Here is a 12,955-nt window from a genome sequence, read left to right as displayed (position 1 = left end):
TCCCAAGGCACCTTATTTACTGAGGAGCAGCTGATACATAGAGGGAATCTGCGACATCAATATTCTAGCCTTGCCTCACGCCCTATAGATCAATGGCTTGTTCTTATCTGACAGCATCTGCTGACATATTTCCCTGGGATTGAAGAAGGAAGAGAAGAAATTGTAGGTAGGATTTGCAGGTGGCTGGCATATCATGTTTTTATTGAAAGGCTTTACTGTCCCCACATTGTCTGGATCCCCCAAATCCATGTAGTCAAGAGTCTCAGCATGCATGGGAAGGTAATAGGAGGGCCCTGTCGGTGAGTTTCCACTATTCCGCATTCGTTGGCTCCTTACCATATGGGAATATCACCTTCAAGGGCTCTGACTCTTATCCTGGCAATTTTGTATTTTTATGATAGAATAAGCAGAGGAAATCCATGTCATGTGTACATATAGATCCATATACAGACTTGCTCAGGGTACTCTAAGGGTAGACTACACACACTATTAGGTTCAGGATCCACAAAGAGGAAAAAATGCATGAAATTACAATATAATTTTGATTAGTTATGGAAAAGCACCTCTCAGGTAAAATCAACTCTTGTAAACTCTTATTGATTATGTGTCTGGGACTGTGTTAGGTGTTAAGGATGTAAGATGAGTAAGAGTCAAGGCATCCATCCATTCATCCATCCATCCGTTCTTTCAGGGGAAAAATGTTGTAGGGTTTCTCCAGGAGCACAGAAGAAGTAAATGTAAATCAAATTAAACAATCAGGTGGGACACCCTGGAGGAACTGGCCATTAAGCTGAATTTTTAAATGAAGTAGGGCACCCTGGATAAACTGGAGATTTAGGAAGGATGAGTGGGAAGTTTATTTGATGCAAAGGGTGTATGATGCGTGTACTCTGGCATGGAAACATTAACTAGCGTGATGGGTTTAGGGAATTGCATATACTTCAATATTGGAGTAAAGCTTGTATACAGTAGAGTAGTGGGGGCAGGGAAGGAAGAGACTAGAGAGTTATGCAGGAAACAGATCACAAAGAGTTTTATGTGCCAAGCTGAGAGTTTGAGCTTTATCTTGTAAACTAAAGGGAGCTATTGAAGGATTTTAATAGAAGCAGGTGGCAGGGTCAGATTTATATTTTGGACATATTACTCTGTCTGCAGGGAGGAGGAAGTGTTGGAAAGGGGCCCGACTAGAGGCTGGAAGATGAGTTAGGAGGCTATTGCTGTAATCCAGATGGGATCCAGAATAAACCAATAACAGTTACTAAAGAAATGAAGGCATATATATAAAAAGATATATAAGGTGTAGGATACAAAAGACTCGAACTATTTGTAAATAAGGATGAAAGGGAAGAAAGAATCAAGGATTCTGCTTTGGGCAATTATTTTTATGGTGGTGCCATTCACTAAAATAGTAAATATAATCAGAACAGCACATGGCAAGGGCATTAACTAAGGCAAAGTAATTAATTCTTTTTAGGATATTTTGAATGTGTAGTTGGAAAATGTTCAAGTGGAGATACCAGTGTAATAGTTGGCTTTATGGGTCTCAGGGGAGAAACTTGAGCTGAAAAGACAGATTTTGATTTATCATTCATAGACTGTCATGGACAAGATTACTCAATGAGAATGTGAAGCCTGGGAAGAACAGAAAATGAGGATGGAGTCCACAAAGGAGACCAAGGAGTGGCCAGAAGGGTAGAAGAAAAACAGGAGAAATGTTATTTTAACAGAGACCAAAAGAGGAGGAAGTTTTAATAAGGAAGAATTCTACATGTTTAAGTACTTTAGATGACAAAGACAAGATGTTTTGGAGAGTTTAGTAACATGGAGGGCTTTGGTGTCCTAAGAAAGATCAGTTTCAAAAGAGAGATATAGTTGGAAGCCATATTATAAGATGAATAGTGAAACTATAAATTATAAATTATAACTGTAAATTATAAGAAATTAGAAACAACTGATGTAGATAACGCTTCCAAGAAGTAGTAAAAGGAAGGAGGGAGGTAGGAAGGTTGGACAAGGGGATATGGTTTTGATTTGTGTTGTTTTATTTTGTTGTTGCTTTAATGGGAGAGACCTGAGGGTGTTTATTTTCTGAGTAGGAAAAACCATTATGAAGGGAGAAGCTGAATAAACAGGACAGATAAATGAGGGAGCAGCATCCATTAAGAGGTACAAGGGGATGGGATCTAAAATGTTAATAGAGAAGTTATTCTTAGACAGCAGACCAGAAGGAATAAGGAAAGAGTAGGTATAGATGGAAGTAAGAATGCAGGTAGCACAGGAGACAGCTGAGAGAGCAGTTGCTGGTGGCTTGTATTTGCACTGTAATGACATAGGCAAGTCTTATTTGAGAATGGCTGGGGAGGTAACACTGAGGGTATGGGATACCTGAAACTGGAAGTAACTAGAGGCCATTACAGGGCAGCATTACAGGGCCCAATGGAGAGAGCAGACTTTGAAGTTGTAGTGATATCAACGTGTGCTTCAGAATAACCAAGTGTAGAGTCGCTGAGTACTGACCACGCATTAGACGGCGATCTGGAACATAATCCTACCTCTCCACAATTCCAGGGAGCAGCTGTGATGTGGCAGGGAGGCAGACCCAATATCCAGGATCTTCATCTGACTGGACCATGTCCTAGTTCTGTGACCTTGAGCTGGTAACTTTACTCTCTGAGTCTCATTTTTCTTATCTGGAAAAGGGCTAAGATGGCACATCTCAAGGGTAGTTACTATGTATAAGAATTCACCCTGTCAATTATTTAATGATATGAAAAAATGATGACTGTTTTTCTGAATACGAAAAACGAATACAGAGCCTTTGGAGATCTTCCTATCTGTTATAGAATAAAAGTAAATGCAAGTTGACATGGTTGAAACACGAAGTTGAAAAGTGCTGAACAGAAAGGACCTTTGAGACTGAAGGCGAAGGCACAAGAAAGTTTCTTCCTTTTTTGTTTTTTTTTAAGTAAAATTTTAAAAGTTACAAGATAAAGTGGAGTGACCAAGGTGCACAAAATATTTCTACTCTAAGAGTCTCATCTGAGAATGAGGACTAAAGGAACTTTTGCTGGTTGACTAACTGGGAGATAACTATGGGGAGAAAGAAGGGAAAATGGAGGACACTGCTGGTACAGGCCTTGAGGAAGCTGCCCAGGGATCATGCATCCAGGACACCCTTCAGGCCCCATGTGAAGGTAAAGGGAGAAGGAATCTGCTATTTTGAGGAAACCTCCAGGACTTTTTCTGAGATAACTGAGGATAGACCCCTTTCTCTCTGACAGCCAAATAACCTAGTACTGCCCCACCCAACCTGCCCACAGAGCATCACATCAGATGATGAGTGTGTGGGTGTGTGTTTGTGCGTGTACATGTAATGGGCTGCTACAGCTAACCTCTTATTTGTAAAATCGATCCACTTTCCAAAAAAAAACACCGGGATGCCATTTTGTGCAACACATTTTGAGGAGAAAACAATTACAGAACAGTAGAATGTGGCATGTAACCTGGAATGAAATTGTGAGTTATGGATGATAAGAAATCCATGGGAGGGGATTGGGCATGGTGGGCTGGAAGAACAGAGTTGAAAAAAATGTCAAAACTGGAAAAGCCCTGGAAATAGTGTTGTTCAATTATTTTGCTCTTTTCTAAACTCAACTCCAGTTATAGATGAGGAGACTGAGGCTCAGAAAGGTGAAGTCGCTTACCTGGGGTCATAGAGTGAATGAGTGGCAGAGCTGTAGTAGAACAAATAATAAATGGCAGAAGCAGCCAAGGGGCAGTTAAGCAAAGAATGATGTAGTAATAGTGGCAACTATTATGAAAACAGTTTCTACTGGTAGAATGCTTACTATACACCATCACTGTGTTCATCATCATATATGCATTATTCTCTTTTAATACATTCAAGAGCTTTGTGAGGTAAGTTATAGGTTATGGATATATATATATATTTTAATTTGGTCATTCAGAATCTGAATCTCCTTCTCACGTTTGAAGAATGTGTTGCTTTTTGAGGCGGACAGTGACCTTCACTGTAGAAGTTGGAAATGCCAGGAAAGGAGCAGATAGGAATATTCCCAAAGGTGACAGGCTCTGGAGCCACACAATTTAGGTTCTAATCCCAGCTCTGCACATACCAGCTGGGTATGTTGGCTAAGTTTCCTTGCCAGTGAAAATGGGGGTGACATAACTGACTTCATAGAAGACTTGTGAGGATTGAGTGAATTAATATACGGAAATACAGAAAAGCGCCTGGCACATAGTGAATGCTCAATAAATGATAGCTACCTTTATCATATTTAGTCTCCCAGTCTCCCTAGCTGCTACACCACGGTCCCATGATGTAGGTTCCACCAATCAGACACATTCACGTCACATGCCACAAGAAAAAGCAGGAGCTACCAAAAAAGAAATCCTTTTTAGTCATATCAGGTGCTCAACGGCAGCAGCTATAAGTAGTTTCTAGACACATCAGAGGCAGCAGTGGGTCACTGGTGCTTCCTGTGTACTACCCAATATCCTTCTAACAAATTTCTTTTCTCCTTAAAATATCAGCTGGTGTCAATTCCTTTCATCTAAATATGCTGGCTCATTACGGAAGTATTATTATTTTTGGCTCTTAGCAATTAAGAAATTTGTTTACGGTCAAGTAACTAGTCTATAGTGAAACCAAGATACCAATCCAGGTTTTTCTCATTCCAAATCCTTGCCCTTAAGCATGAGCTGTTCTACCTCAGAGACTCATGGACTCCTAGTGCTTGTGACCATGATGATGTCATTTAGTGTCCGCTTCAGTGCCGGAATCCCCCGTACAATATCCTAACTGGTGGCCATCCAGCCTCTGTTTGAATCCTGCCCATGATAGAGAATCACTACCCTTTAATTTTGTCAGTTGTCAGATATCTTTTTGGTGGCCATCCTTTTCACACACATACACACACACACACACACACACACACACACACACACAGAGTGGTGGGTGGATCAAAGAACATGGCTTTTGGTAAATATTGTTTTATTAGTTTCCTGGGACTGCTGTACCAAGTCACCACAAACAGTGTGGCTTACAACAACAGAGTTTTCTTCTCTCACAGTTCTGGAGACCAGAAGTCCAAAATCAAGGTGTTGGCAGGGTTGATTCCTTCTAGAAACTCTTTGGGAGAATCTGTTCATGCCTCTCTCCTACCTACAGATGGCTGCGGGCAATCTTGGGCATTCCTTGGCTGTAACTACGTCAGTCCCCTCTCTGCCTCTGTCATCAAGTGGTCTTCTGTCTGTTTCTTCTCAGTGTCTGTGTGTCCAAATCTCCCCCTCCTTTCTCTTGTAAAGACACCAGTCACTGGATTAGGACCCAACTTAATCCAGTATGACCTCATTTTAACTTGATTAAAATGGCAAAGATCCTATTTTCAAATCAAGTCACATTCACAGGTACGGGGGTTAGGACTTGAACATATCTTTTTGGGGGACACAACTCAACCCACAACTGTGATCAATGAAATTAAAATATGAAAATATTTCCATTAAAACATGTATGACTTTAGCCATAAGAGAGAAGACACAATTGGTTAATGTGATGAAGAGGCAGCTAGGAAAGTGAAAGGGCAGGGGGCTTGCAGGCAGATCTGTCTGCGGGAGATGAGTCCTGCCCCTCCCCATGGTAATCTGCAGTAGATCTCAGAAAAGGTTCTGACACTGACAGACACATACAGATTAAAACATTCATGTTCAGCTCCCTGCTCTACTCCCTTTCCCAGAGGTAACCACTACCAAAGAATTTTCTTCAGACTTGTTTAAAAAAATTGATTATCTCTATTTATACATATATATAGTTTTTTAAAAAAATACGAGTTCATGGTCTATTGTATATACTAATTTGTAATGGTTTTCCTCTCGCTATTGTCCCTAAAATTTATATCTCTTTTCAGCATATACAGGTCTACCTTATTCTTAGTCATTGCATTTTTGATCTGCAATTAGTGTTCCCAGTTTCTTCACCAATACAAGCAAACTTCAGTTAACAAACTTATACAAAAAGAAGTCATTGGGCACATGTGGAAATATTTCTTTAGAATAGATTCTGGCAAGGGTGTTATCACAGCAAAGGAAATGCATTTTAAAATTTTATTAGATAGTATTGTCTTTTAGAAATTAGTTTATCAGTTCTCACAAACAGCCCATTTTTGTGTGTCCTTGCCTACGCTAATATTATGTTTTATTTTTTGCTAATCTGATAGGAAAAAAATATATATTTTTGCCTCTCCCTTATTACTGGTGATGTTGAGCAACTTTTCTTATCTTTGTTGGCTATTTAATTTCTTCTGTGAATTGCCCGTTCATATTCTTTGCATTTTTATTGGTCTGTTTATCTTTTTCTCTTTAATTTGTAGGTATGAGTTATATATTTTGAATATTAATCCTTTGTTTTATATGATCATTGCTAATGTTTTCTCCCAGTCTTTCCTGGTGTTTATCTTACTTATGATCTTTTGAGTATAGAAGTTTTCAAGTTTTATGTAGTCAGCTCTATGCATTTTTTCCCGTATTTTTACATCTTCTATATTTTTTCTGATACTTTTATAGCTTTAATGTTTACATTTCTTACATTAAATCTTTGATTTAAATGGGTTTTATTTTTGTGCATGGTGTGAGAGTGCAGATTTATTTTTTCCAAGAAATAGCCACTGATTTCAACATCATTTTTTGAATAGTTTATATTAAGTGTTGAATTCTGCTTAGCACCTATTTTTGTAAACAAAGTTTTATTGGAACAGAGCTGCAGTCATTTCTTTAGTTTTGTCTATGGCTGCTTTCACACCACAATGGCAGAGCTGAGTAGTTGCAACTGAGACCTTATGTCCCACAAAGCCTATAATATTTACAATCTTGTCCTTTACAGAAAGGATAAGATTTTTTTTAAATTCAATTTAATTAATTTTTTCAGCTTTATTGAAATATAATTGACAAATAAAATTGTAAGATATCTAAAGTGTACCTCGTGGTGATTTGACATACATACACATTGTGAAAGGATTCCCACCATCTAGTTAATTAACATATCCATCACCTCACATATTTATCTTTTTTTCTCTGATCCCTGGTTCTCTACTGATTTGAAATAACTTCTTTTATATATTAAATTTCTGCCTGTTCAATGAATCTTTCTGAGTTCTCTTTCTGTCTATTGATCTATGTATCCATTCCTGGGTCAATGCCATATCGTACAATTATAGTTTTATAGCATATTTTGATATCTGGTATGGCAAATACACCCTTCTTTTTCTTTTTCAAAAATTTCTTTGCTCTTTGCGTATCTTATTTCATATAAGCTTTTGAATCACCGTGTCAAACACTAAAACAAGCAAACGAACAAAAACTTGAATGATTCTGGTCAGAATTTTAGTGAATTTGCAGATCTGGAGAGAAGTGACATCTTAACAACATTGACACTTCTCTTTCAGAAACAGTATGCCTCATCATTTACTTCAGATTTCTTGTACTTCCTGAATGAAAGTTTTATAGTTTTCTATAGGTCTTGAACATTTCTTGTTAGATTTGAACACCTACATTTAATGGATTTTTATTGCTGTTGCATATTGGATATTTGCTATTTTGCCATCAATACTTCTTTTCTATTTTGGGGAATCCTGTGGTAGGAGAGAAGAGTTGTTCTGGTCCTACCTGCCTCTTACTACAGAAGATAAAGTAGAGGGGATATTTTACCTCCCCACATCTGGCAGCTACAGAATGGACATATAACCTAATCTTGGTCAATGAAATGATACTACCAGGGACTTGAAACCTTAAATAAATAATGCAAAGGGTAAGTTATAGATATTTTGGGTTTAGTAGTTGCTGGGAGGCAAGACTTCCATTCAGTGGCTTGGTGGTGATGTGCTGGGATGGAGGAGTCCAGCAGTGTGGCAGCGAGTGTCCAGTGGTGGCATTGCCATGGAAATTGCCTTTGGTATGATCTTGGCTGTGCATTGCCTATCTTGGTTTCTGTTAGACTCTTTTCCGCCAATCAATTTGGTGAGCTACCTAGTACCCTTCTAATATACTTTGTTTTTGTCTAAGATAACCAAAATCAGTTTCTGTTGTTTATAACCAAGAATCCTGACAAGGGATTACCTTACCATTACAGTTTATAATTGGTTATCATTGATGCATATACGTGCTAGCAATTTTTGCAGTAGTCTTAGAAATAAAGGCAAAATGGATTATTTGACCTTCTGTCACTCATGTTTAGAGGATTTTGAAGCTGTCATAGTCCTGAGAGCTCCTGGCTATTGAATACTTACTATGTGACAGATACATATGTCCTTTATTGCATTCAATCCCTGTAAATATCTTAGAGACCCGGTATTTTTATTTCTATTTTTACAAATAAGGAAATGGAGTTTTAGAGAGATTAAATTAACAGGTCCTTGGTTATATAATGAATCAGGAGTGGAGATAGACTTTGAACTTGTATTTGTCTCTTTACTAAGCCTCTGATCTTTTCAGTTCATCAAGCTGACTTTCTAAATAAGTGTCATCTTTTAAATATTTACTTCCCAGATATGCATATGAAATATTCATCACTTTTTTTTTTCTCTAAGAACACAGACGCGGTCCCAGGTCTTCACTTTAGACCTCCAAATTTTGTTCGTGTCCATCCTCCACTGCCCCTGTGCCTATAACTAGATGGTTTTTGCTCCATTGTCAAAAACACATCACTCTTTCCCTCTCTTTCTCCATTTTACATGTCTGAATTCTCCACAATGCCTCTGCAAGCCCTCTGGCCTATAATGTTGTCTCTCTCCCTTGTCTGAACTTTTGCAGCAGATCTCAGTTCCACTCATCTGGATTCTTCCATAGTTTTGCATTTTTATTACCTCATCACCCATACAAAACTGTTTCAATTCTAGTGGGCACAAATTTACCCTATTCATCTTTGAAGTCACCTATGAGAATGTGCATCCATGTTAAATGGCATGCCCATGATAACTCTAAAAGCATCAACAATCATCAAGGCTCTGAGGTCTGACAAAACAATTGACCCTTGTATGAGACAGTCTAACCTGTGCATGCTCTGTCTGCAGAACATATACCTCTGAGGAGGTGGTTTTCTGATTCTGTTTTTAAATTATTTCAGATTTGGGGAATTTTCTTACAAATACGTAAGGCATGGGTTTTGACCAGTTGACAAAGTCCACCACCTTAAGACCAGTACAGAAGGCTATGGGCATATTTGCAGCACACAGTTGCAAAAGGGCACTGGATAAGTTGGCCCTATGATCCAGCCTGTGCTTCCCTCTCGAGCCTGGTTCCCTGGCACAGGGCTGTGCCACCCGGAGGAAGAGGCATCTTTGTCTAATTTGCATAAAAGCTCCCTACAGCCTCTCAGATGCCCTGGGTATGGATTTTGCCTAAAATAGGAAGTACTAGCAGTAGACAGCACTAAGCACTTTCTTACTCAGAAATCAAGGCATTGACATCACTGGTGGTTTTTCCTTCCATAGAAGATTTAGCAAGCAAAAAGTGACTACGTCCTCAGAGAAGTTTAGTTTTATATTTACTTGAAGACAAAGGGAGTGGATGTGCCCAGGACTGATGATTTTAGTAAATTGCTTACCTTCACTATGATTTGAAAGGATTTTGAGATTCATTGCTCAGAGGAGTATGCAGGAAATCAGGAGTGGGGGCTGATGTATCGAGTCTGCCTCAGACTGGACCTGGAAGAGATCAATAACCCCAATGTCCTTGAGTCTTTTCCACGTGTACTCCCATGTCCCTCCCTCCAACATGCATGCAAGACGTACACATGTACACACACACACACACACGCACACTTACTTGATCCGTCTAAGCTCTGTTGCATCTCCCAATCCCCTGTGCTTATCAAACTCACTGCCACACCACAAACTGTCTTTTGTAGGACACCAACCTCTCTATTCTGACGAAGGAGAAAAAAAAATACAATCTCTTCTTTTTCAGGGAAATTAAGGTTTGGAGTTTTAAAATGGAATAGTAATTAGAAAAAAACCAAAACCAGATGCCACGAAGAAGTATAGAGGTATTTTGCAGAAAGTAGACGTCTGAGTATATTAATTTTATACCCTGTTTAGCGAGAGAATGGGGGCACATTTTTCAGAGTGCTTAGGGACCAGTTTCTTTATTTCTACTCATCCTTTTCTGAGATGGATGCTAAATCAAGATGTTCAGATTTCTGTCCTGTGGTAGATTTCAGTTAGTGCAACTTTGGATTATAATGGAGCCCTTGGTTTCCCTCCCCAAACCTGCATCTAAGGGCCAATTGCCCTGGCCAGCCCCTCCGGTCATCCTGAGTGACCTGGAGGGGTGGGGTTGTGGGGTGTGGTGTTGCCCACATGTGTGGTCTGAGACTGTCCTCCCTCAGACCTTCCTCTGCCCCATCTACCAGGATGAGGGGCCCATCCTCTCTGATTTTACAAATGCCTCTCAGGGCAACAGACATTCTTAACTTGATTTTAGAGATGTTATTTTCCTCTTTCTGGAGGTCTCTATGGCTTCAGTTTATAAGCTCTAATTTTGCCCCTGAAAAAACATTTATTTTTCTGAAACATATTCATCAGTATTACAAAGACTGATCCTTTCCCTGAGCTAATATACTGATCTAGTGTCTTAAAGATTTGGTGGCCACATTTTCCAAATGCAAAATTGGGATACATGGTCTGACAAGGTGATAGAATATTTGGAATTGGGACTGACCTAGAAAATTCAGGACATGCGGCTGTCATACGTAATGGCCAAGTAGCCTAGATAACACACACCGTTTTCCCTGACGCCTGTCTGCATCATGACAGCTTCGTTTGATGGTCTGAGATAGCCTGCCTCTTTCTGTTCTGGGTCGCCCAGTTAGCAAATCCCCATTTCTTATCGGAGGGATAAATCCTGTTTTCAGCTTAATTGCAGCACAAGGATGACTGACAAGCTGTGTACCCAGTTTGTTGACTTCTACAGGTCAACTTGGCTAAACACGAAGGGGGAAGTCCCCAGAATCTCTTGTAGCTAAGGGGACCAGCCTAGCCATGCTGAAACTCAGACTACAGTAGGCTGGCAATCTCTCCTTCAGCCTCTTCGCATGAGCTAACATGCTTGGGGTGGGGATGGAGACTCTATTTGGGGAATAAAAGAAAGGAATTTTGCCCCTGGAGAAAGACAGGGGGAAATGAGAAGGGAAGGTGAGGGCATACTTGCTTTTCCTATGCTAGACTGAGATGAAGAGCTGAAATTGACATTCAGGATAGAGAGAGCTGCAGGACTAGTTTTCCTGGGAAGCACTGTGACATTCTAGGCATGAGTATTGTTGCTTAGAATCCAGGTGGTAAAGGAGAGGACAGAATTTAGGAGAGGGGCTCTCCTTCTTTCTGGAGCTCAGGCACCTCTAGGATTTATGGGTTGGGAAGAACCAGGAGAGAGCACCTGCTATAGACTGGATGTGGGCACCTCCCCCCCATTCATATGTTGAATGTGACTATATTGAGATAAGGCCTCTAAGTAGGTGATTAAAGCTAAATGAGTCCTGATCCCTGATCCTGTAGAACTGGTGTTGCCACGCCAGGTGCATTTTTGCCCACCGCACAGAAAGCCAATCACGGAGATGACGAGATTGCAGAGAGCAGCTTTATTAAACACAAAGCAGCCAAGTGTGGAAATGGGAGAATGAATCTTAAATCCGCTTCCCCGAAAATAAGGACTCAGGGATATTTATGGGGAAGGGGGCAAGGTGGTCTGAAATGATTGGAGGTGAGGAGAGATGAGGTAATTGATGAGCTGTACAAGTGTAGTCAGGCTTCATGCCTCTTTGTAGGAAGCATGTTCCCAGAATGGTGGCATCAGCGTGCCCTGAGGGTGGAGTTCCAACCTTTTGCCGTCAAAAGTTCTCTAATTGGACACTTGTCTGCGTGGGCCCAGTTGATGGGTTGGTGGTCTCAATCTGGCCTGAAGTGGACAAGGGGTTCAGTTCCTGAAAAAAATATCTCAAACACTCGTTACCATGGTGACCTCGGTTCCAGGGGGATGTTACCTATAGGAACCTAGTGGGAGTCACATAGCATATTGCCTAAAGAGCACGGTTAACGATGGGTAAGTTTATCATGCAGATATAAGACCTTGCCTTCTGTTCTGATAAGTTTCTAGGTAAGGCCATCCCCCCCTTCTTCCTGGTACAGGGAAGAAGATACCTTTACAAATGGAGATTTTCTTTACAAATGAAAATGTCTCTTATAAAGGGCAACCAGAACTAAGAATAGGCTTAGCACAGACCCACCCAGATACCCAGAGATGTCTATGGTAATGGCCTGTTCTGGGGGCAGGTCTCCCATCCCAAACTCCCTTGGTTAGTTAGTGGGGGTGGGGGCCAAAGTGTCCTTCCGGCAGAGACATATTTTGAAGTGGCCAATTCCGATCCCCCATAGTTACTAGCTGATTAATCATCAATGGCTAACTGTTTGCCTCTTTTACTGGTGTCCTTACAAAAGAGGAAGAGATACCAGAGAGCTTGCTCTCTCTCTCTCAGGTATGTGAGGACAGTGAGAATGTGGCCATGTACAAGCCGGAAGAGAACTCTTATCAGGAACAACAAGTTCCCAGTCAGAACCTTGATCTTGAACTTTCCAGCCTCAAGAATTGGGAGAAAATAAATCTCTGTTGTTTAAGCCATGCAGTTTATGGTATTTTGTGATGGTAACCTGAGCAGACAAAGACAGCACCGTATCACAGACATCATTATTTCTTTAGAACACACTGGCAGGGTAGAGAGTATAGAGCTTCAGCAGGAAGGCTCTGGATCCAGACTGAGTGGATTTGTACCTTGCTGTGCTGCTCACTAGCTCAGCAACATTGCACAGGTTACTTGACCTCTCTGTGCCTTGACTTTCTCATCTGGTAAATGGGTCCAATATTTGAAGATTAAATCAGCAAATACATGTAA

This window comes from Diceros bicornis, chromosome 4, assembly GCF_020826845.1.
Source record: "Diceros bicornis minor isolate mBicDic1 chromosome 4, mDicBic1.mat.cur, whole genome shotgun sequence".
In the NCBI taxonomy this organism is placed as follows: domain Eukaryota; kingdom Metazoa; phylum Chordata; class Mammalia; order Perissodactyla; family Rhinocerotidae; genus Diceros; species Diceros bicornis.
Note: the sequence above shows the minus strand (reverse complement) of the source record.